The sequence below is a fragment of the Pelodiscus sinensis genome, chromosome 2, assembly GCF_049634645.1.
Source record: "Pelodiscus sinensis isolate JC-2024 chromosome 2, ASM4963464v1, whole genome shotgun sequence".
NCBI classification, from domain to species: domain Eukaryota; kingdom Metazoa; phylum Chordata; order Testudines; family Trionychidae; genus Pelodiscus; species Pelodiscus sinensis.
Window position 1 is genome coordinate 71115394 of NC_134712.1, and position 22552 is coordinate 71137945.

The window sequence follows — 22552 nt, forward strand, 5'->3', positions numbered from 1 at the left end:
TAGGTGTCTGGTATTTTCTGAATTTTTTTACCGGCAGGAGACGAAAATACCAAACTGTCCGGTTCAATACCGGATACCTGGCAACCCTATGCACAATATTCAGGTACAATTTATCAGTTGCTAAAAAACAAATGTCATCCTCCACTTAAACACATACAACCAACTTTATACTCCAGTCACAAAGTAGGTTTGTGTAAATAGAGCTGTAGACTGGTATCTGTTTATCTGATATGTTACTTTATGCTAAAGAGTGCCAAATGCTCTATGCTCAGAAAGAAATTGTTTTATATATTATGGGTGAAATCCTGAGCCCACGAAAAAAGTTTCAGAGGGCTAGCTCATCTGAAGAAATGGGTTGTGCCCACGAAAGCTCATACTATATTTATATATTTGTTAGACTCTAAGTGAGTGTTTCTCAAAGTGGTCTGTGGACCCACTCTGAGAAATCTTCTACCAAGCCACTCCTGTTTGTTTACTTACTGGCTCCACAGCCATGGAGCCTCGTGGCTCCCAATGGCTGCAGTTCACCGTTTGCAGCCAAGGGGAGCTGCGAGAAGCAGTGGCCTAGGTCACTCTACTTCCCGCAGCTCCTCTTGGCTATAATCGGTGAACAGCAGCCAATAGGAGCAACCAGGACGGATAAGAAAACAAACGGGAGCAGCCCCTAGCAGCTTTTTCAGAGTAGGTCTGCAGACCACTTTGAGAAATTCTGCTTTAAGGTGCTACAGGACCACTCGTTTCTTAAGGGTTTTTTTTTATTATTTTTGTTTTTGGTCCCATGGAAGTTAGTGACAAAATTTCCATTGGTTTAAATTGCACTATGATTTCATTCCATAACTAAAAAATATGTTTTATGTAGGAGTAATCTGACGTTTATAAGATTATTGATATAAGGTATTGTTTTAGCGCTCAAAAGCCCACCCTTTCATTCATTTAATAAAATCCACACTAACTATTGGAGAGTTTATTCATTTCTGATAATTCAGAACTAACCCTAATTGTCTAGTTTGTACATACCCCATTTTTTGTCTTACTTTTGTCACAGACATGTGAACTCCTCCTGTCCACAGAAACAGCCACAAACAGTGTCAAAGCCTAAAAGAGAAAAAACTTTCCCATCACTTGACCTCACAATAGGTAAAAGTAATTTCAATGTACAATTAATCATCTGTGGTAATTCTGGCCAATACAAACACTCTCTCTGCATTAATAAGATAAATGAAATTAAGGTTAACTTCTGAGTCATAAACTGGTAACATATAAGCAAATAATATTCAACTACATTATTAGAAATTATTCTTTCCTTGAAGCTCTAAGGTTTGCTGCTCTGCTTTGCTGTCAGCCACAGATATTTGCTCCTGATGGTGCTGTAATCCACTGCTGCTGGTAATTAGACATCATTACTGCTGCGTTAAAGGGAAAGAGAGAAGGGAAGAGGACAGGCTGGGGCTAATTAACTACTTGATTCTAATGAAAGAAAGAGAGACTGATAGCAACTGGGAGGTTGCACCGGAACAGACTAGACATACAACGCAGACTTAATTGGAGCAAGGGTATCTCGTAGGCTTAGAGTACAGAGGCTTGGTCTACTTTTTGTATTTCATGGGCAGTGACATGCTAGGTTTTATTCCATTTTTCCCATTGCTTGTTTGGTGAGCATCACAAAATTACAAGCCTGTTTTAAATATCAACTTAAATGTGCAGGCAAGTGGACTAGTAGATAGTTACACATAGACTTCTATTTTACTGGCCTGGTCTCCTCAAGAACAGCAGGAACGAATCAATCTCTGAATGTTCACATCTCTCTGTGGCCTAGGAGATGCACTCTTGGTCACCAAGCAACAGCATCCTGCAAAACAGCCATTTTAGGTCCAGAGTGGGACAACATACAGTGAATTATGTGCATACAGTCCAGAGAACATCTTACTTCTGCTACTTTTCACATTGTTACTGTTATTGTCATATGTTCTTTTTCATTAAACCCACGCTGCATTATGATATCAGTGAAATGATGCCTAATCTAAAGGTATTTAATAAAAGTGTTAAATTGAGAAATATGCTAAATGGCTGACAAAATTATTACAAACTTTTAATGGTGGGCACTCACAGTCACTTAAAAAGGTGTAGAACAAATTTACTAATGCAATATCTTCTTTTGCTAATGCAAATGACTGTTGTGATTGGCTTCCTTGTGTTCCCTATTCAGCCACTCTGTTGAAATTATCTGATGAAAAACTAGAGAACAAAACAATAATAATTAATAATTATTACTTGTATTTTACTTGATTGTATTATTCCTGGGCAAAAATATGGTTCTGAGAATTTTCCCAGGTTTAGAAATTGCTCAAAAATAAGCTAAGCAATAATGAGCCAATAAATATCATCAGATTTTACGCAGAACTGCACACTTAAATAAGAAATTATATCTTTTTGTGCAGAATATAGTTTGTACATAAATCTACAGGAACAGGAGCTGAAGGGCCAGATTTGATAACAGTATGAATCTGGGGTAACTTCACTGACTGCAATGGATTTACTCTTGAACAAATGACATCACAGTCTAGTATTCTGCATGAATTTTTCCATATATTTATATAATTTTCTCACTAAAACCAGTCTTCATTCAAAAACAAACATATGTTAGCTTTTTTTGATCCCTAGATCCTGATTCTTCAGGATTATATGCCTTAGCGGAATATTGGAGCTCCAAACAAGCTAACAGTCTGCACTAATTGATTTTATTACTGGATTGGGGGCTTAACATTACGTTTTATTGGGTTCAATAGACCAGTCCCATTCTCCATATATCTATTTATGGAGTCATTTCCTGATATTATAATTTGAAGGGTGCAATTTTGGTTATGAATGCTAATATACAAGAAATACATGAAGAACAAATAGTTTGTATGTTAAAAGAGAAGGTGACATTGTCACCATATGTTTTCAATTACTTTCTTCTAGTGGAAAATTTTACTATAATCTAAAAGTATGCAGTGTCATTTCAATAATTTTCTCTTTATTATTGTAGCAGTATTAAAGGTAAACAAACAAGTCTGGAAAATATATGTTGGTAGCTGTATACATTAATGAACTAATAAATGTAACAAATGTAAGTGACGCATAAAGTGAAACAATGAAATTAAGAGGATGATGTTGAATGTTGGCTGTAATTTAACCCAGAATACACTTGTGCAGTAGCTCTTAGTCCAATTAAATGTTTCTCCATTTCTCCAAAACTCCACTCAACCCCTCATTTCCTGAAATGTCTTGCTCATTCACCTTCCCTTTATAACCACATCTTTGCTCAACTCTTCACAGGTCCATCTGTTCCTATTCCTCTTACCCACTCACTATACCTCTACTTCTTAGCTTGCTTCCTGTTCTCCCAATGATCTCTGTGACTAATTGATGAATCAGGAAGGGTGCATCTACACGGCAGGGCTTAACTTGAAATATGCTATGCAAATTGAGCTATGTCAATTGCATAGCTTATTTAGAAATTGGGAATGTCTACACAGCACTTATTTTGAAATAGAACACTCTTCCTCTGACTTCCCTTTCTCCTTGTACAATGAGGGTTACAGGAGTTGGAGTAAGAAGTCCTCCAGCTTGACAGTATTTCAACATTATTTTCAAATAACTGCCTGCTGTGTAGACACAGCCTTAGTTATTTTAAAATAATGCTAGTTATTTCAAAATAATGTTGCTGTGTAAATGTACCCAAAAGCATACTGGTAGTGTTAGAAAATGGACATAGCTGATGAAACTAGGCAGTTCAGATGGTTATTTTTTATATAGCTCAATTAGGTTTTCATGAATAAAGGGAATAAACCTATGTCATCAAATTTAAAATGTCAAAAGTGGCATATATTTAAGATGCTATCTGTATGTGTTAACATTTATGATACGTTGGAGTTTGAGTTAACTGTGTTTGTTTATCTAGAACTACACAAAGAAGTGTGAGGAAAAACAGCAACTTTTCGAAAAGAAAGCATCTGTAAATGTTTCCTCTGTAAAATTATAAACTATTTTATTTTAAGATTACATACCAAATACCATTGTTCTTTGAATAATGTGTCAAAGTTAGAAACCAAATGAAATCACGTAAGTGTAAAACAATAATTTTAGTCTGAACAGAAGTCACTCCTGACATCTCTGTTTTATATATATTCATACAACACAATCTGATACCCACCTACTTCATCAAAAACGAATCACCCCAATAAAGAACCAACATCTAGCATGAAAGATGAAATCTGTAAATCTGCAAACTTTTGATCCCCATCTTTCTCCAGCAAATGTCTTGTAGAAGCAGTATTCCAAATATATGTTGCAAATTTAATTTATGGAAAATGTTGGAACTTTGCTTGGAATATTATGGAGAAAGAGGACTTGATTCTCCCTCTGTTCTTTGGGCATTAAGCTTCCACCAAAGTGCAGGAGGCAGTTTATGAGAGTGAGGCACAGCCAACAGACAAAAAGAAGAGCTAGCTAGAAGAGGCAGTAGAATTGGCAAAGAGAACTTTGAGGAAGTAGATTAGGAAACATACAAGAGGGACAGATCAAGAGAACACTGAAACTCATGATTCTACAGCTCAGATTTACCTCGGTGGAGAGCCCCTGGCAACAGAGATGTTTGGGAATGTGGTGGCACCAGGCACCACAAAAATTTCATTCCTGAGTAGCTTGCATTGGCCAACATAGCTCCCGAAATGGGCAGCTCTGACAGAGTTAGTGTGACTGAAGGATGTATATTGATTTTGCCTATCTCCTAAGGAGCTGTCAGAAGAAAGTAAAGCTGCCTCTGACTAGTAAAGTCCCTAAAGGAGGACAGATGGCCAATTTAGAACATGCAGGTGCAGTTTATGTTACTCTGCACTAGCAAGAGTGATCTTGATCTTCCACCTTTTCACCTAAGACTTTTGACCGTATTTAAGTGGATGAGCATCAACATATTAAACACCACTTTTAAACAGGTGCACTGAATTAAAATATCCAGATAGGTAAGGAACACTTGCCAAAATTAATGAATGTTGTGCATTCTTGTATAAGCAAGGGACCTTGTTAAAGGTCACCATTTCTTTGTCTGATGAATGGAAACTTCCTACCCATTCATTTCAGTGTGAGTTCTATGGCTATTAGTACAGAGTTTGATACACCTAGTCCAGAGTTTTGTAAATTGAGTACCTTGCCATTAGGATAAATATATATACATGGACTAAAGATAGTCTCCTAAATTTAATGTAGGATTTGAACCACTTACTTGTTCCAGGGAATTCATATCAATTTAAGGGACTGTCTGTAGTGGACATTTTACTTAATAAATCTGATCTATGGCAGAGTTCACCTTAAGCAAAGACTTTTTCAAACATAAATATATAATATGAACATTGTTAATTTTTATTAAATAGCCTACTTGAAACTATGATGAAATCTGTTCAACAATTTTCACCTGACAAGTTGTAAATGAGCTCCTCTGGGAAATGACAGGCCAGAATTTTACCAATAAACTCACTGTATCTGAAAGTCTTCTGAATTGTTGTTCCCCAAGATTCTTTGATTTAGCAACAAACTATCAATGCTACATATTGGACCACCCTTGTCCTGCACCCTTGGGACCTGACTGGTCCCAAATGAGGGAGTTTGCCTCACCAGGGCAGGTCAATTATGTGCCCCCCTCCCGGCACCAGCCCTGCCTCACCTAGCTCTGCTCCTGACCTGGCTGCTGGCCTCCTGGCTGGCTCCTCCCCACAGCCACTGGCCTAGCTGGGCTCATGGCCACAGCAGGGCTTCCAGCCCCACTGCTGCCAGCCCAGCAGGGGCTGCCAGATCCTCCTGCTGCTGGCCTCCCAGCCAGCTTCCTGCCTGCGTCCAGCCCCACTGGGCCTACCAGGCTCCTGGACTCACTGAAGTCCACTCCTGTGTTGTGCTACCAGCCCCACCAGAGTCCAGACCCATGGGAACCTGCTGACATGCCAGCCCTTCTGGGCTCATGGTTGCCAGCCCCTGCTGTTCTGCTCACCCCATTGGAGCCCGCTGGTGTGCAGGTGCCTCTGCTGTCAAGCCCAGCCAAACTTCTATGACAGGGATCCTGGCCACCAACCCCTCTTCAGCCAGCCTGAATGAGCTCCCAACCCCCGTAGGGCTCCCGGCCACTGGGACTCTCAGCTGGGCCATGGATGTTGCTGGACAAGAAAGTCCCGGTTTAGAGAGGATCAGTCTTATGTATTATGTCTTGGCCTCCTTTTTTTTTTTTTAATACATTTAGAGAGTGTGGCCACTTACACTTGAATCACTCTGACTGCAGACAATTTCTAACATGGAGAAATATGCTTTGTATTTAATCTCCATGTCTGCTAGCCAAAAGCCTAGTTATAGTTACCTATGAAGCTGTGCAAGGTCTAAACTCAAGACAGACACAAAACTTGAGTAGCGTATACTACATTATAAACTACTTTTGTGATAAAGCAACAATTTTAGTGGCATGTGGAAAATCAAACTTTTAAAAGTGATGTGTATTTTCTGTGCCTAAATTGACAATTAACAATTTTTTAAGTACATTGTGCACAGCAAGCCTTTGATAGGGCCACTGATTTTACCAGACTACGAGGGTAATCAAAGAGGACGAGAAGCTTCACTGAAAACATATGATTTCATTCCCACTATGAATGATGAGGAAGTACATATTCCCAGACTATGGGTATGTCTACACTATGGAGTTTTTTTTGGAAAAATGGCTGTTTTTCCGAAAAAACTTCATTTACATCTACACTGCAATGGCATTCTTCCAAAAGAAAATTGAAAGAACAGAAGGGTTTTTCCAACATTTGTAATCCTCATTCTATGAGGAAGAAGCATTTTTCCGAAGAGGGAGTTCTTTCGAAAGAAGAGGAAAGAGAAAAAAGCACAGGTGTCCTGGTGGCCTTTCTGTCCATAGTAATCACAGATGAAATATGAGATAGCGTCCATTCAGGGTGGACGCTATCTTTCGAAAAATCAGATCACTTTTTTGATGCACTTTTGTAGTGTGGATGCTCTCTTTTGGAAGTTTTTCTAGAAGATCTCTTCCAGAAAAGCTTCTTCTGAAAGAAGCTTGCAGTCTAGACGTAGCCTATGCTTTTCAGGTAATGAAATTGAGGCACTAACAGAAATAGAGGTATAATAAAAGAGTTGATGGACAACTCAAGATAAATTGCAATAAATTACCAGGACAAATCCAAGAGTTCTGAAGAACTAAAGAATGAAGTAATTAAAATATTAAGATTTTTCATTTGCAATTCAGTTATGATACAGGGGGTATGTGGCCAAAAACCTATAAAAAAGTGGCAAGAATATTCATAGAAATGATAGATCTGTGAGCTGTATTTCAATGCCAGAAAAGATATTTTTGAAAATCATTCCAGAGTTAAGTCCTTAGATGAGAATAACATGATTGATATAAACCAGCAAGGCTTCTGCAAGGGTTAATTATATTTCTTTAGCCCGTTAGAAGCCTTTGATTTAACACAATAAAAATCTGGTATATTTAACTTTAGACTTTCATGTCTTTTTATAAAATAATTCAGAAGATGAAACTTAGGGCCTAAGTCTGCTTGCACTGAATTCAAAATGAGTCTGATATTGACTTTCATGGGATTGGATTGGATTGGATTGGATTGGATTGGATTGGATTGGATTGGCTTGGAACCTCAGAAATGATGGCATAAGAAACAAAAAGTCTGTCAAAGACTAAAAACTGGGTAAAATATGGGAAACAAAGAATTGGAATAAAAGGCTAATTTTCAGCATGGGAAGTGATTAATAATGGTTGGAATGGAGTTCAATATACAGAATAATTTGGAAGAGAGGTGATAGCAGGCTATCTAGTCTAGGGAGCACTGGGAATGGACAAGAGTAGTACTATAAAAAGGGGAAAATAAAAAAAAGTCAATGAAATTCACATGGAGTATCATTGCCCTTTAATCACTGAAAGAAAAAAATAATTAAGTTTTTGGACACACTTGAGTCTCCTAGATTATGTGTAACTTCTTAGGGAAAATATATAGGAACAATCATTTTAATGCATTGTAAGAAAAAAAAAAGATGTGTGATATGTTAGGCTGTGTTAAGCAGGGGTTAGAGATTTATATGGAAATAATATTTTGCTAATTTATTCAGTGGTGTACCCTTGTTTTTAATAATGTGTTCAATTTGGTTACCTCTTCTCTAAATGAATATAGGAGAGAAAAAAAAAAGTCCAGAAAAGGGCAACAAAACTAATTAAAGGCATGGCTACATCCAAAAGAGGAAAGATCAAAATGAAGATTAAAGATTAAAAAGAGTATATAATTTTGAAAGGAAAAAGTTAAAAGAAGGTATGATAGGAGGACATTAAATAGTGAATATATAGACATAGCCACTCACATAGTGTTTTTACCCTATTCCATCAGACAGGAATATGTGACAGCTGACATTAAAAAATAGCAAATGCAGGGCTAGACTGTAGTTTTAAATCCCCTGGAAATTGGGTTGAAGTCTGCACTGCAGCTCCTGCAGGAATTCTGACTGACTCAATCAAAATTTCTACTGCAAACTATACAGTGCAGTGGCAACTCCCACTACCTTTTGGAGAGGTGTAAATTGCATTCCTTTGTGCCAGTTCAACTCTGCTGACTAGGGCAGGGTAAGCAACAAGGTCATGATCCCACCTTCACCATGTTCCTCCAATTCTCGTTTCAGGTTGCTAGTATCAGTGATACATTAACCTGAAGAATTCCTTAATATTGTAGAGGGAGGTATCTCTTTGGGTCCTCTTCCAATGAGCTCCACCATGGTCAGGTACATTCTGGCCCATAAAATCAATAAAAGGAAGGACTATTGGTCAAATTTATAGTTAACCCAAGGTGCCTGGTAAACTCCCAGAACCTTTCCTTGCAGAACACCCACGGCCCCCTCCTTCGTTCTGTCATTTCATATTGATATTGGCCAAGGTTAAAGAATAAAATAATTTCATGGTATAGTACTGTGTAATTGCCTGGATATTATGTTTTGGGATTTATTTTGGTATTTTCCCTGGAAACATAATGTATAGGCTGCCATGGCAACCAGGACTAGATAGATCACTGGTCAGTTCCAGTATGGCAGTTCTTATGTATTTGTTGCTGAAGTGATATTAGTCTAGAGAAGGAAAAGAGGTGTTAGTGGTAATGTCCTGGCAATATCCTATATGGATCTGTAACTAGATTTGCACACAGGTTCCTCAACCTTTGGCCCATTTTGTGCCCACAAACCAGCTAGAGACCCTTCTTTTGGTGCAACCACGCATGTTCTTTTTATGTGTCAGTTCCCACCACATTTTATGTACAGAGCTTCAGGGACTGTTAGCTCCTCCAGCTAGCAGGGGAACACAGCCTTTGACTCCCTGGCTCCACTCCACTCCACTCCTCTCCCTCGCTCCCTTACTTCCTTCAGCAGCCGGTGGCTAATGAGGCCCATCAGCTGTTCCCCATTTTACTCCTCAGGTGTGGGCTTACTTAACCAGCTCCAATTACCTTTTCCTGCTGGAGCTGGCATGACAGAGATCTGGCTCAGGTTTCCTAGCCAGCAGCCTATCACACACCTCCTCTCTTATGAACTACCAGGTTTGGCTGGTATAGGCCTCTCTGGCCCCTGCTGGAGGAGGCCCTCCAGGAAAGCTCCCTGCCCTTTTTCAGGCAGTCCCTGGTGACATCTCCTGGGGGCTCCTTCATCCCCCATCCACAAAAAGTACATTAGTTGGGGGTGGGGGAGGATGCCCCCACAATTCCACCTCTGCCCCTAGGTTGTCACATCAATCACATCCTACATGCACCCCCTCTCTTGTATCACCAGATAGGGGATCAGGGGCTATCTGCACATCAATTTCCCGCAACCTCCCGAGTAAGGCGTCTGTCTTCTCCCCTGGACACTGTGTTGTGGGGAGATCCAGTTGTCCCTTTTGTTCCTTGAAGGGGCATCTCTTCCATACATCTTTCCTTCTGATCTGCTCCCTTTGGGGTCTGTTGTTTAGGGTTCTCTTGCTCACTTCTATGAGGATTTTTCTCCTCTTTCTCACAGGGGCTTCCCAGTCGAGGGGACCTACACTCTCTTTGAGATACCTCTCCTTTTCTCTTTGTGAAGTGGGCCCTAGTCCCTACCTAATACCACTGGATATGTAAACTCTTTTACCATCACAACCCACTTTCACTTAAAGCTGCCCCACACTTCTAGGGTCACCTGGACCATTTGGCAATACCTCATGTCCCCATGGATACACTCCAGCATCATTTGTGTACCTGGAATCATCCAGCGCAATTTTACCACTTCCCTCTGAGTGAGCATGCTGAAGAAATATCTATTAGATCAGTGGCCAACCCGTTAGAGACAAAGAGCCAAAATAGTGGTGAATACAGCGCAAAGAGCCGAGGGAAAACCCCACGCTGCCCCTTTAAGAGCCACGTGTGGCCCAAACAGGTTTCCGTTGGCTGCAACGTCAGATCTCGCTACCCCAAGCAGCGCCCTGACCAGACAAGGAAAAAGGGTCAGAGTAGGGGAATGCAGAACAGCCACGGGTGCAGGAGACGAGCCGTGGGTGCCACAATTTTTCCTTTGAAGAGCCGCGGGTTGGCCACCCCTGTACTAGATCCCTCTGCGATTTCTTCTCCATGCTCACCAAGATAGTTGACAGTCTCTGTCCTTTTTTCCACCCTCCAGCATGAGTCCCATTCACATTCCATATCCATGTGTCATGCTCTCCTGCACTACTGGCAAACTATTGTGCCAGTCCCACCGTTATTCCTTTCTGGGCCTTTCCCAAGAGTGGGTTCTGTTTCCTTCCCAACTCTGTCTTTATAGAATCAGCCCTACCTGTGGGGAACATCTGCCTCCATATGCTCTTCCTTCAACTCAACTGCTGCATCCACTGTGTCAGGCTGGTGGCGACTGACCCACATGCAGATATTCTCGGGAAGAGTGTGAAACAGTTGTTCAAGGACAAGTGTGTACATTGTTCCCCCACTGTTCATATCTCAGGTCTCAGCCACCGGGTTTTCCAATCCTCTAGCTTTTGGGCAAATGCCCAGGGTCACACCGCCACTGTCCATCTGGATGACTGAAACTTTTGCTGATATGTTTCTGCCAATAGGCCCATCCAGTCTACAATGGTTGCCCTCATTGTCTCATAGCTCTGTGCCCATTCATGGCTCAAGGCCCATTAATGGCTCAAGGCCACATAGGCTGCCTGAGCCCTCTCCTGGTAGGTATGGAGCCAGTGTACAACCCAGTTTGCTATCTGCTATTTGGCACCAATGGCTACCCACTTGAATATTCCTAGGAAGGCATTTGAATCATCTGGTAGGCCCATTTTGCAGTGTCCTAGGACTGGCAGCCGAGTGCCCTCCCCTCCCATGGGAGTCACCACTTGTAGGAGTTGCTGCTGCATGCTGCTCTGCTCCCTGATAAAGTCTCACAGACTTTGCTGTTGTTTTGACTGCTAGGTTAATAAGGCCTATCTCTCAACTGGTGGGACTGCTGAAAGCTTTGCAGGGTCTTCTGCATCTTGTATTGTTGCTTGATAAACAATTGCAGAGTCTCCTCCATCTCTGGGCCAGCAACCACATTCGCTGCCCCCAGATGATACCCTACATGTAACAAGGTTTGCACACTGGCCCCTTGACTTGTGGCCCCCTTTGTGCCCACAAAACAACTTGAGACCCTTATTTTGGTGCAATCACCCATTCCCTTTATTGTCCATGTCAGTTCCCACCACTTTCTACGTACAGAACTTCAGAGACTGCTAGGTTCCCTGCTAGCAGGGGAGCTCAGTCTTCTATTTCCTGGCTCTTCCCCTTCCTCCCTTCCTCCTAGCCTTATATAGCCCTGTGGCTAATGAGGTCCGCAACCAGAGTCCCCATTTAGCCCTCAGGTGTGGGTTTGCTCAGCCAATTCCAATTACCTTTTCCTGCTGGAGCTGGCATGACTGAGCTCTGGCTCAGGGTTCCTGGCCAGCAGACTACCATAGGGTCAATCCACAGTAACAGTGATAATGACTTGGGCAAAAAGTTTATGACCAATCACCCTCTCCAAGATATTCCTCCATGTCTGATTAATGGGAATATATGTTGTTTCCACCTAAACTTTTTTTTCAGAGCTGCTGTGCTTGAATATTTGGTTGTTGCTGAAATAATATTTAATTATTAAGGTGACAAGAAAAGAACAGGAAACCATACCAGAATAGTTTGTGAAAAGAATGACAAACACTAGTCACAGTTACCTCATCCAAATGAAAGATAATTTCTAGAAGGCAGTGTGGGATTTTTCCCCATCATGGTTGATAACCTAGACCTCTGAAGGGAATATGGCACGTAAGTGTATGTTTATATGACATGTCCATCACATGTTCCTTTTCTGATGGGCCACAGGGTGTCAGGCTCTTCCACACTTGGATTTTCTGCAGATGGCCACACAACTTTGCTTCAAAAACTCATATTATTCTCTCTTCATTGAACAAACTGATAGTTTATCATGCCTCTTTTGGTAGCTCTCTATTGTTCTATAAATCAACAAATCATATAGTGTTCCCATATGTATATGTATGGTTTCCCTAGCCTCTGTTTGTCAGGGGCTGGAAATGGATCACAGGAGAGGGTTCACTTGATGATTACTTGTTTCTGTTCACCCCTTCTGGGATAACTGACATTGGCTGCTGTTGGAAGACAGGATACTAAGCTAAATGGACCTTTGATCTGACCCAGTACACCTGTTCTTCTAATAAAAGCAAGCAGTCAAACCCTTCAGTTGTCATACTTTTTATCAGCAGATCCTATACTCTGATACTATGGTGATACTTGCCAGTGCAAAATCCTGAGAAAGACAGAACTAAAAAAAACCACTTTTTCCTCCTCTCTTGCCTGGATTTAGGACTTCCCAACGAGGTTCAAACACAAAATGGCTGTGTCTAGACTGGCAAGTTTTTCCACAAAATCATCTGCTTTTGCGGAAAAACTTGCGGAAAAGCTGTCTACACTGGCCGTTTGAATTTCCGCAAGAACACTGACGATCTCATGTAAGATCGTCAGTGTTCTTGCGGAAATACTGTGCTGCTCCCGTTCAGGCAAAAGCCCTCTTGCGCAAATCATTTGCGCAAGAGGGCCAGTGTAAACAGCACAGTACTGTTTTCCGCAAAAAAGCCCCGATCACGAAAATGGCGATCGGGGCTTTTTTGCGGAAAACTGCGTCTAGATTGGCCACGGACGCTTTTCCGCAAAAAGTGCTTTTGCGGAAAAGCATCCTGCCAATCTAGACGTGCTTTTCCGAAAATGCTTTTAACGGAAAACTTTTCTGTTAAAAGCATTTTCGGAAAATCATGCTATTGTAGACGTAGCCAATAAGTATGAGGGACACAACACCAAAAAGCTAAGCTCATTTCTAAAATCATTAGAGTTTCAACAAGATGTAAATTGTTTGGGAACTATAATTCTGCCCACTTGTCCTTGGAGTAAATATATGCTGACAAATACTTCGGTTATTTTACCTGTACAACCATATTGGCTACAGACAATTTGCACTAGTATAACTGGGCATTCAAGGAGTCAAACGTGCATTTAAAATTTAAAACAAAGTTTTCCACCTTAAGGACATCCTATTTTTACAAATACACCAGGAATTTGGCTCAGGAATGTGATAATGAAGTAGTATATCTGTAAATATCACTTTAACTGCATGCCTATCTACCTGAACCAAAGAGACCATTTTCAAAAAAGACTGGGAAAATGTGCTCTTAAACAGCAACTAGTGAGCTAGCTTCATATTTAAGAACATTAGGCAAGTTTTTTTTATTTCTAGATGTGTAATAAATTAAAGCTTTTCTAATAATTATTTATCTGTGAATTTTACCAAATAATTCCACTGGTAATTTCTGATTTTTCTATATTTCAGAAAACTATTTTTATAAATATTGAGATATATTAGCAATATATATGCTTTTTTATATAAACATTTAACAAATTAACAACTATAACTCTCCATTGCACTTTGAAAATAGGCAATAAATAAAGTAGAATGTATTTGGGTTAAAATAAATCATTAATCTTTTAATGAAACTCAGTAGGATCTAGTCACAAGCTAGAGGAGGACATATGAAATTATTAAGGAACTGTAACTGTAAGACGTTGGGAAAGAAGTAGAATAATTTGAGTAAGCTTTGAAAAAAGCTTTAAAAACGAGTGGTCCTGTAGCACCTTAGAGACTAACAAAAAATATAGATAGTATCATGAGCTTTTGTCGGCTTTCATGATACTATCTATATTTTTTGTTAGTCTCTAAGAGTATGTCTACACATCAAAGCTATTTCGGGATATCCCGAAATATCTACCCTGCATCTTTTGAACTATTCTGAAATATAGTGGACACGCTATTTTGGCAAGTCTCGAAATAGCACTTTATTTCAAAATTTGGTAGACAGCACCACATTTCAAAATAGCCTATTTAAACTCGAAATAAGCTACGCAATTTGCATAGTGCAAATTGCATATTTCATTTTGAGTTTACAGTGCAGTGTAGACATAGCCGAAGGTGCTACAGGACCACTAATTTTTTAAGCTTTTTTTAAAGTTAGGCTATGTCTACACTGGCCCCTTTTCCGGAAGGGGCATGTAAATTTCACTAGTCGTCGTAGGGAAATCCGCGGGGGATTTAAATATCCCCCGCGGCATTTAAATAAAAATGTCCGCCGTTTTTTTCCGGCTTTTAAAAGTAGGAATAAGACCCTCCGGAAAAGGGCACTTTTTCCGGAGGATCGGGGCCAGTGTAGACGCTCTTTTCCGGCTTTTTTAAAAGCCGGAAAAAAGCGGCGGACATTTTTATTTAAATGCCGCGGGGGATATTTAAATCCCCCGCGGATTTCCCTACGACGACTAGTGAAATTTACATGCCCCTTCCGGAAAAGGGGCCAGTGTAGACGTAGCCTTACTGAATAACATGGCTACTCCTGAAACTTCTGAGTAAGATGTTACTAAGGGTCCGATTCTGCCACTCTTATTGGCATGGGGGTGTAATTCACCACTGGGAGAAGACCATCACACGCATATAAATAACTTCATAGCACAAGGATGATGCATCCTATTTTGAGGGCTTTTATAAGTCTTTAGTGATGAATAGGCCTAATACTGATCTTCACCCTGGGAGTGAAGTTCATCTATTGAATGGAATACCATACTTACTCCATGATTAACTCCACTGATATCAACGAGTGCTGGTGGCAGATTGGGTTTTGAACAAGGCATCAACATAATTTATTAAAATAAAGTTTTATATTTTTAAGATTAGTTTAACTATAATTACCTTACTATAAAACATTCCAGTGTGAGACAATATTTTCCAATACATAAATTACATGGTTAACGGTGGTTGATTTTATATCATTCATTTCAGTGCACACTTACAGGCAAATTTAGCCTTGATGTAATCCTCAAAGTGATCTCAGTGAGTTGCACTAGTTCACCCCCTTGAATATGGCTTTTACTCTTTGCTTATAGCATACTCTACTGTCATTGTATCCTCCAATCACAATAAAGTGTATACTTACTTCTTATTTATGAAAATTTTCACACTGATTATTCAAGAGGATCTGAGTTGGAAAATGTTTCATAGGCTTTAGATTTTTTTAAAAAATTTACATACATAAGCACATGAAGTGTAGTTATCTTACCTTCTCTCTTTTCAACTGAACATTCTCCTCACATATTTTTGCTGTGTTTATTTTAAAACATTTCTGTTCTTCCTCTTTCATGACTTCTGCAACAGTAGTTCCAATGGCAAACAGTACCAAATTCAAAATAATAATAACAAAGGTAATAAACTGTGAAATAAATCAGGTAAAAAGTAAGAAAGTTTCCATATATTAGGCCACTGGTCTTTCGCTTCAGAGTTCAGGAATCACAGCATATAATGCTATCTGCAAATAAAGGAATCACACACTATCAACTGCCTAACCACTGGCAATATTTGGAAAATGGGGATAAAGGATTATATTTTTCCATTTTTCACTAAAGTTTTATTTCAGCAGAAATTTGCCCTTAATAGCTATCAGTACTGCCACATCTTATTTCCAAGTACAGTTTATTACTCAACTGTACAGTATTATTTATTTTAAACATTAGTGTAGCATCCGTCATCATAATGAATTGGTAGCTATCTAGAAGCATTTATTGCTAGTATTTGAAAGCTTTTTCTTTATATACATGTGTAATCCTGAATATAAACATGAGGTATATTTTTTAGAACGTAAGAACATAAGAAATGAACATACTGGGTCAGATCAAAGATCCATCTAGCCCAGTATCCTTCCAATAGTGTTCAATGCCAGATGCTTTAAAGAAAATGAACAGAATAGGGCATTATCAATTGATCCATTCACTATTGTCCACTCACAGCATCTGGCAATCCAAGGTCTAAAAACACTCAGAGCATGGGGTTGCTATTGATGGATCTATCCTCCATGAACTTAACTAATTTTTTTTTTAACACAGTTATACTTTTGGCCACCACAACATCCCCAAGCATTGACTGTGCATTGTGTGAAGAAACACGTCTTTGTTTTAAATCTGCTGCCTATTAATTTCATGGGTAACCTTTAGTTATTGCTCCAGATGGTTGTGGGTGGATTGGACCGAATAGATTCTCCAGTTAATTGTTTTTTTAAATTTTACAGTAGCCCAGATTTAGAAGCCCATTTGTAGATCTCCTTTTGTATGCAATTTAGGCTGCATCTGGTTACTCTCCAAAATAATGTGCTTTGAGAGCAAAGATTAATACAATTAAAATGCAGGCAACACAATGGTTCAGCTAACTAATATTACAGAAGTGTACTGATCCTACTACCCATAGATGAGACATACATATGATTTTAGCATCTGCAACTGGGCTGGAATGCACAATTAGAAGCAGCAACCCTCAAGGTCTGGAAGGACAGACAATGTAAAGAAACAAAAATCTATGGCTATTAGTAAATGACAGTCTGCATTTGCAAAGGCAGAAATGACAAAAGTTGAAGAAGAAAATGGGTAACACAATGGCTGTGTCTAGACTGGCAAGTTTTTCCGCAAAAGCAGTTGCTTTTGCGGAAGAACTTGCCAGCTGTCTACACTAGCCGCTTGAATTTCCACAAGAAAACTGACAATCTCATGTAAGAAATCAGTGCTTCTTGCAGAAATACTATGCTGCTCCCATTCAGGCAAAAGGGCCAGTGTAGACAGCTCAGATTTGTTTTGAGCAAAAAAGCCCCGATTGCGAAAATGGCAATCGGGGCTTTTTTGCGCAAAAGTGTGTCTAGATTGGCACGGACGCTTTTCCGCAAAAAGTGCTTTTGCTGAAAAGTGTCCGTGCCAATCTAGACGCTCTTTTCCGCAAATGCTTTTAACGGAAAACTTTTCCGTTAAAAGCATTTGCGGAAAATCATGCCAGTCTAGACATAGCCAACATGTATCAAATTAACATTAATGCTGTTATCTAAATGTATCAGACCACATTCATAAATTTAAAAAGTGATGTGTAACCTATCATCTTCTGTACCAAGAGACTGGAGGCTGGATAACATGATGCCAATTTTTAAAGAGGCCCCAGAAGCAATCCTGGCAATCACAGGCTGGTAAGCCTAACATCAATACAAAACAAACTGATTTAAACTACAGTAAAGAACAAAATTATTAGACATGTAAATGAACATGGTTTGTTAGAGGAAGAGTCAACATGGCTTTTGTAAGGGGAAATCATGCCTCACCATTCTATTAGAATTCTTTGAAGAGGTTAACAAACATAGGGACTAGGTTGATCCAGTGAATATTATATTCAGAAAGCCTTTGACAAGTCCCTCGCCCAAGCTCTTAAACCAAGTAAACAGTCCATGGAATAAGAAAGAAGGTCCTCTCTTGGATCAGTAACTGGTTAAAAGGCAGGAAACAGGATTGGAATAACTGTTCAGTTTTCAGAATGAAAAGACTTAAATAGTGGTGTCTGCCCAAGGGATCTGTACAAGTGCGGTTCAACATGTTCATCAACGATCTGGAAATTAGGGTAAAAAGCGAGGTGGCAAAATTTACAGATGATACAAAATTACTCAAGACAGTTAAGTACAGAGCAGACTGCAAAGAGTTATAAAGGGATTTCATAAACTTAGATGACTGGGCAATGAAATTCAATGCTGATGAAGGCAAAATAATGCAAATTGGAAAACATAATCCCGATTGTAGATACAAAAGGATGAGGTCTGAATTAGCTGTTGCTACTCAAGATAGAGATCTTGGAGTCATTGTGCATAGTTTTCTAAAAATAGCTGCGCAATGGCAATGACAGTCAAAAAAATCTATGGGATGGTTAGGAAATGTTAAGAAATGTTAGATAATAAAACAAAATATTATAATGCCACTATATAAATCCATGGTACACCAACACCTTATACTGTTTGCAGTTCTGGATGTCCTGTCTCAAAATAGATGTAATGGAAATGGCACAGAAAAGGGTAACAAAAATGAATAAAGGTGCAGACTAGCTTCCCTACAAGAAGAGATTTAAAAGCCAGAGGGTACGTCCTCACAGCAACATTATTTTGAAATAATTTAGTCTGTGTCTACACAGCAGGCAGTTATTTTGAAATAATGTCAAAATATTGTCAAGCTGGAGCACTTCTTACTCAGACTCCTGTAATCCTCATTGTACGACAAGTAAGGAAGTTGGAGGAAGAGTGCTCTATTTTAAAATAAGTGCTGTGTAGACACTCCCAATTTCGAAATAAGCTATGCAATTGATATAGCTCAATTTGTGTAGTTTATTTTGAGTTAAACCCTGCTGTGGAGATGCACCCTGTAACTGTTCAACTTGAAAAAGACATATAAAGAGCAGATATGATAGAAGACTATAAAATCATGAATGGTAGGAAGAAAGTCAATAAGGAAGTGTTATTTACCCTTCATATAACACAAGAATGTACCTGTCTTATTTATTTATTTAAACAAAATGTTGGGCATGATGAGAGTGAAAATATGCTGAGTTTAGTTGAAATCATTTGCATGCTAATATTATCAAATTTTCAATGCCAGAATGATTGAATTCAGCAATTAATGAACGACAATATCATTTTAATCCAAAATTCACAGTTCTAAGGCCCAATCCTCTTGGCACTGAAGTAAGTATCAAAATGCCACTGTTTTCAATAGAAGCAGGATTGGGCACTAATACTTCTAAAAATTCGAGATGGTAATATAAATGGTACTACATTTGCCCATAATACTACACATTGCCACAATAGCATTTGGCTGTTAGCACTTTCATTACCTTTTAAAAATAAATTGGGTCAGATTTTCAGGAGTATCCAGTTTCCAAACCACAATGGGCTCGAGCCATTTTATGGTGTTTCTATTCAGACTCAGAACTCTTTGGAAGCAAATTAGGCTTTAGGTGGGTGCAGATGAATCAAAGTCATGGCTCTCTTCTTACGTGCAAAGGATTTTTCTATAGGAGGGAGAAGTCCTGCCAAGAGATAAAGTACATCTGTACTTATGGTGTGCAATGACACTGAATACCAAATATGCCTATCCTGAAAAGAAACATCTAAGGTGAATGCCCTTAAATGTTTCAGGTTCTTTCAAACTGAACCAGAGGGTAGTTATGGGCAACTATGCCTCTCCCCCACATTATTCAGTAAGGATCTATGTATTATCACCTCTTGTTATTCAACATCTATTTTTAAATCACTGGAAGAGCTGGTGAACCAACATAGATTAAAAGTACAGCTAGTATACAGGCAATACCATCTCATTATGTCAAAGCTAAACAGCACCATCTCCCAGCATTCTCAATAATTTACTCAGAATTTACATCTGGCTAATGCTGAACACACAAGACTAAGGAAAGAAAGTCCACAGGAAATTCTGTGGTTAAAATCACCAATGCAATATTAACTTTGTCATATTAAAGCATATCTTTACCAGCACAGCCCCCAAAATATTACATCTGTTATGTGTGTGCCATGGCCAATCTATCGTTGCTGTGGGAACCTTAACTGAATTTTGTAACTTTTTGCATGTTCAATTTTGCAATAACATATCCCTTTGCATTTAATTTTAGTACTGTTTTCTAGGATCATATGCTGCATGCTTTTTTCTTTACAAGCATAAACGTTGTCATTTAAAATAAAACTAAATCCTATGACCTTTTTAAATGACTGTAAGATCTGCATAGATATTAACAGAGGTAGGAACATGGGTCAGCAACAATTACCAAATTTCAATCTGGTTATTTTTTTAGTGTATAAAATAAAAAAAAGGGAGTGATAAAATTACTATTGTGTTTTGAGCATGGTACTGAGAATAGACCCTTGCTTGTTATATTGATGTGTTTTCTGGAACCATTTAAACTCTGTTCAGATCATGCAGTAAAAGGAAAACGTCTCAAGCCTAATTGGTGAAAAAACCTTGAAAGTCCCATAGACAAATATGTGATGGCTAAAATATCAATGGAAATTAATGGGAATCATTTGAATTTTTGAACCTGTTAAACATTCATTGTGTTATTCTGACTCGTGGATATAATGAATGAACCAAGAAATACATATATCTGCCACTGGTTTAGCAATTGGCAGACATTTCTTCCTCCCTTCCCCCTATAGCCATATGGTACAGTAAATAAATGCTCTAGTCTTTCCTAAGATAGGTACAGTCTAAATTTCTTGTTGAAAAATACAGTTCTTATATAATGACTGTTTCACAGTATATGTTTGTCCCCTACAAGTACCTCTCCCTGCCTGTGCGTTCAGCAGCCGGATAATAACCTAGAAATTGTTCTCACGCACCCTGTGTTTAACATACACCATGGGACAGAGAGACGACAGGGTGAATCAGAGCTTAGTGCTGGCAGCTTAGGAGGCCATATGCCCTGCTTGGCTGCTCTGGTGGTTTCTCTAGGTTAGTCTCACTCTGACCCACTCTGGGGCTCAGTCAAACAAAGGAGGAGTGGGCATGGGATCCTCCCTGTAACATCAGGGGGAGCAGCAGGGGAAGGTCTTCAGCTGGGGCTGACCAGGAGAGGGGAATGGGGCTCTTTCCCCGGGGACACGTGTAACACGGGGGGCGGCGGCACAGGCTGGGCACAGACTCCGGCCCCCAGGGGCTGCGTGTGGCACGAGAGTTTCCCGCCCCAGCAACTGTGCAGTCCCCGCTCTCCTCGGCCCCATCCGTCCCCGCGGCGGCAGGACAAGCCCCGCCTCGGAAGCAGCTCCCCGGGCCCGAGTGGGGAGGCGGGCTGGGTGCGGGGGCTGCGGCGGGGGACTGGGTGCGCGGGGGCCCGTTCCCCTCCTGCTGCTCAGGCTGCGTCTCTGCAGCGGCCTCCTGGCTCCGCCGCGGCGGCGGCTGGGTTAATTGATGCAGGGCCCGGCCTGGCACTCAGGGCCCCGTGGGGCTGGGGAGCGCACCCGGTGCCTCCCACCCCTCCTGTTGCTATAGTAACACAGAGCTACCTCCAGCGCCAGCAGGGCCCGCGGCGCCTCTCCGGATTGGCGGGTCTCTGGATGGGGAGGGGAGGGGGCAGAGCAGGGAGCGGAGCTGGGGCAGGCCCGGCAGCAGCAGCAGAGGCTGAGCGCATCCTCCTCCTCCCCGCCCCCACCGAGCCGCGGCCACTCGTGTTCCCATGGAGACTGTGAGTGCAGCAGCCGCCGCGCCGGGATGGGCAGCAACCCGAAGAGATGCAGGTCCATAGCAAGACACCCGCCAGTGCTGACACCCCAGTGCCTGCTGCTACAGGTGACACTGGCACCCACACCCCAGCGCCTGCTGCTACTGCCCAGTGACACTGACACCCCAATGCTACTGCTACCTAGTGACACTGACACCCTAACACTGACACACACTGAGACTCCAGCACCTTCTGCTACTGCCCAGTGACACTGACACCCCAATGCTACTGCTACCCAGTGACACTGACACCCTAACACTGACACACGCTGACACCCCAGCGCCTGCTGCTACTGCCCAGTGACACTGACACCCCAGCGCCTGCTGCTACAGGGTGACACTGACATCCACAGCTTAGTACCTACTGCTACTGCCCAGTGACATTGACACCCTGGCACCTACTGCCACTGCCCAGTGACAGTGACACCCTAACACTGACACACACTGACACTCCAATACATACTGCTACTGCTCAGTGACACAGACACCCTAACACCTACCACCAGGGCCAACAACCACTGGAGGCCCCAAGGCAAGATGGGGAGGGCATCTCTGCACTCCTGGAAGGGGTAAGGTCTTTAGTAGAAGGGGCGGAGCTGAGTGCAGTCAACCCTTAGTGCTGCCCAAACTGTGGTGTGCACCCCTATCTCTCAGAGCCATATGGAATGGTGGTCTGGTGGCCATTCAAAGGGGCCTGAGGCGCTGACTGCCATGGTTGCTTTAGTAGCAGCTGTGACATCTGAGAGTTCCAGGCCCCTTTGACTCTCCAGGCCTTGGGGCAATTACCCACTGTGCCCTCCTCTCCAGTCAGAGGGCCTGACATTGACACACACTGA

The 22552-nt window shown here is 41.0% G+C and overlaps 1 protein-coding gene and 1 long non-coding RNA gene across 7 annotated transcripts in view; one reads left to right on the forward strand and one right to left on the reverse strand.

Annotated features, from left to right (window-relative positions):
• NOL4 (nucleolar protein 4) overlaps positions 1-22552 on the forward strand; it is a 265203-nt gene that overhangs the window by 4533 nt on the left and 238118 nt on the right. The window lies entirely within an intron of this gene.
• On the reverse strand, positions 1334-21939 carry LOC112544523 (uncharacterized). 3 transcript variants are annotated; one of them, XR_012901484.1, is made up of 5 exons: positions 21503-21939; positions 19324-19518; positions 15704-15853; positions 2108-2235; positions 1334-1849 (listed from the first exon to the last, which is right to left on the reverse strand). It is a non-coding gene; the product is annotated as an uncharacterized LOC112544523 (long non-coding RNA). The 3 variants fall into 3 exon arrangements; XR_012901485.1 differs by having other exon boundaries at positions 15704-15949; XR_012901486.1 differs by lacking the exon at positions 2108-2235.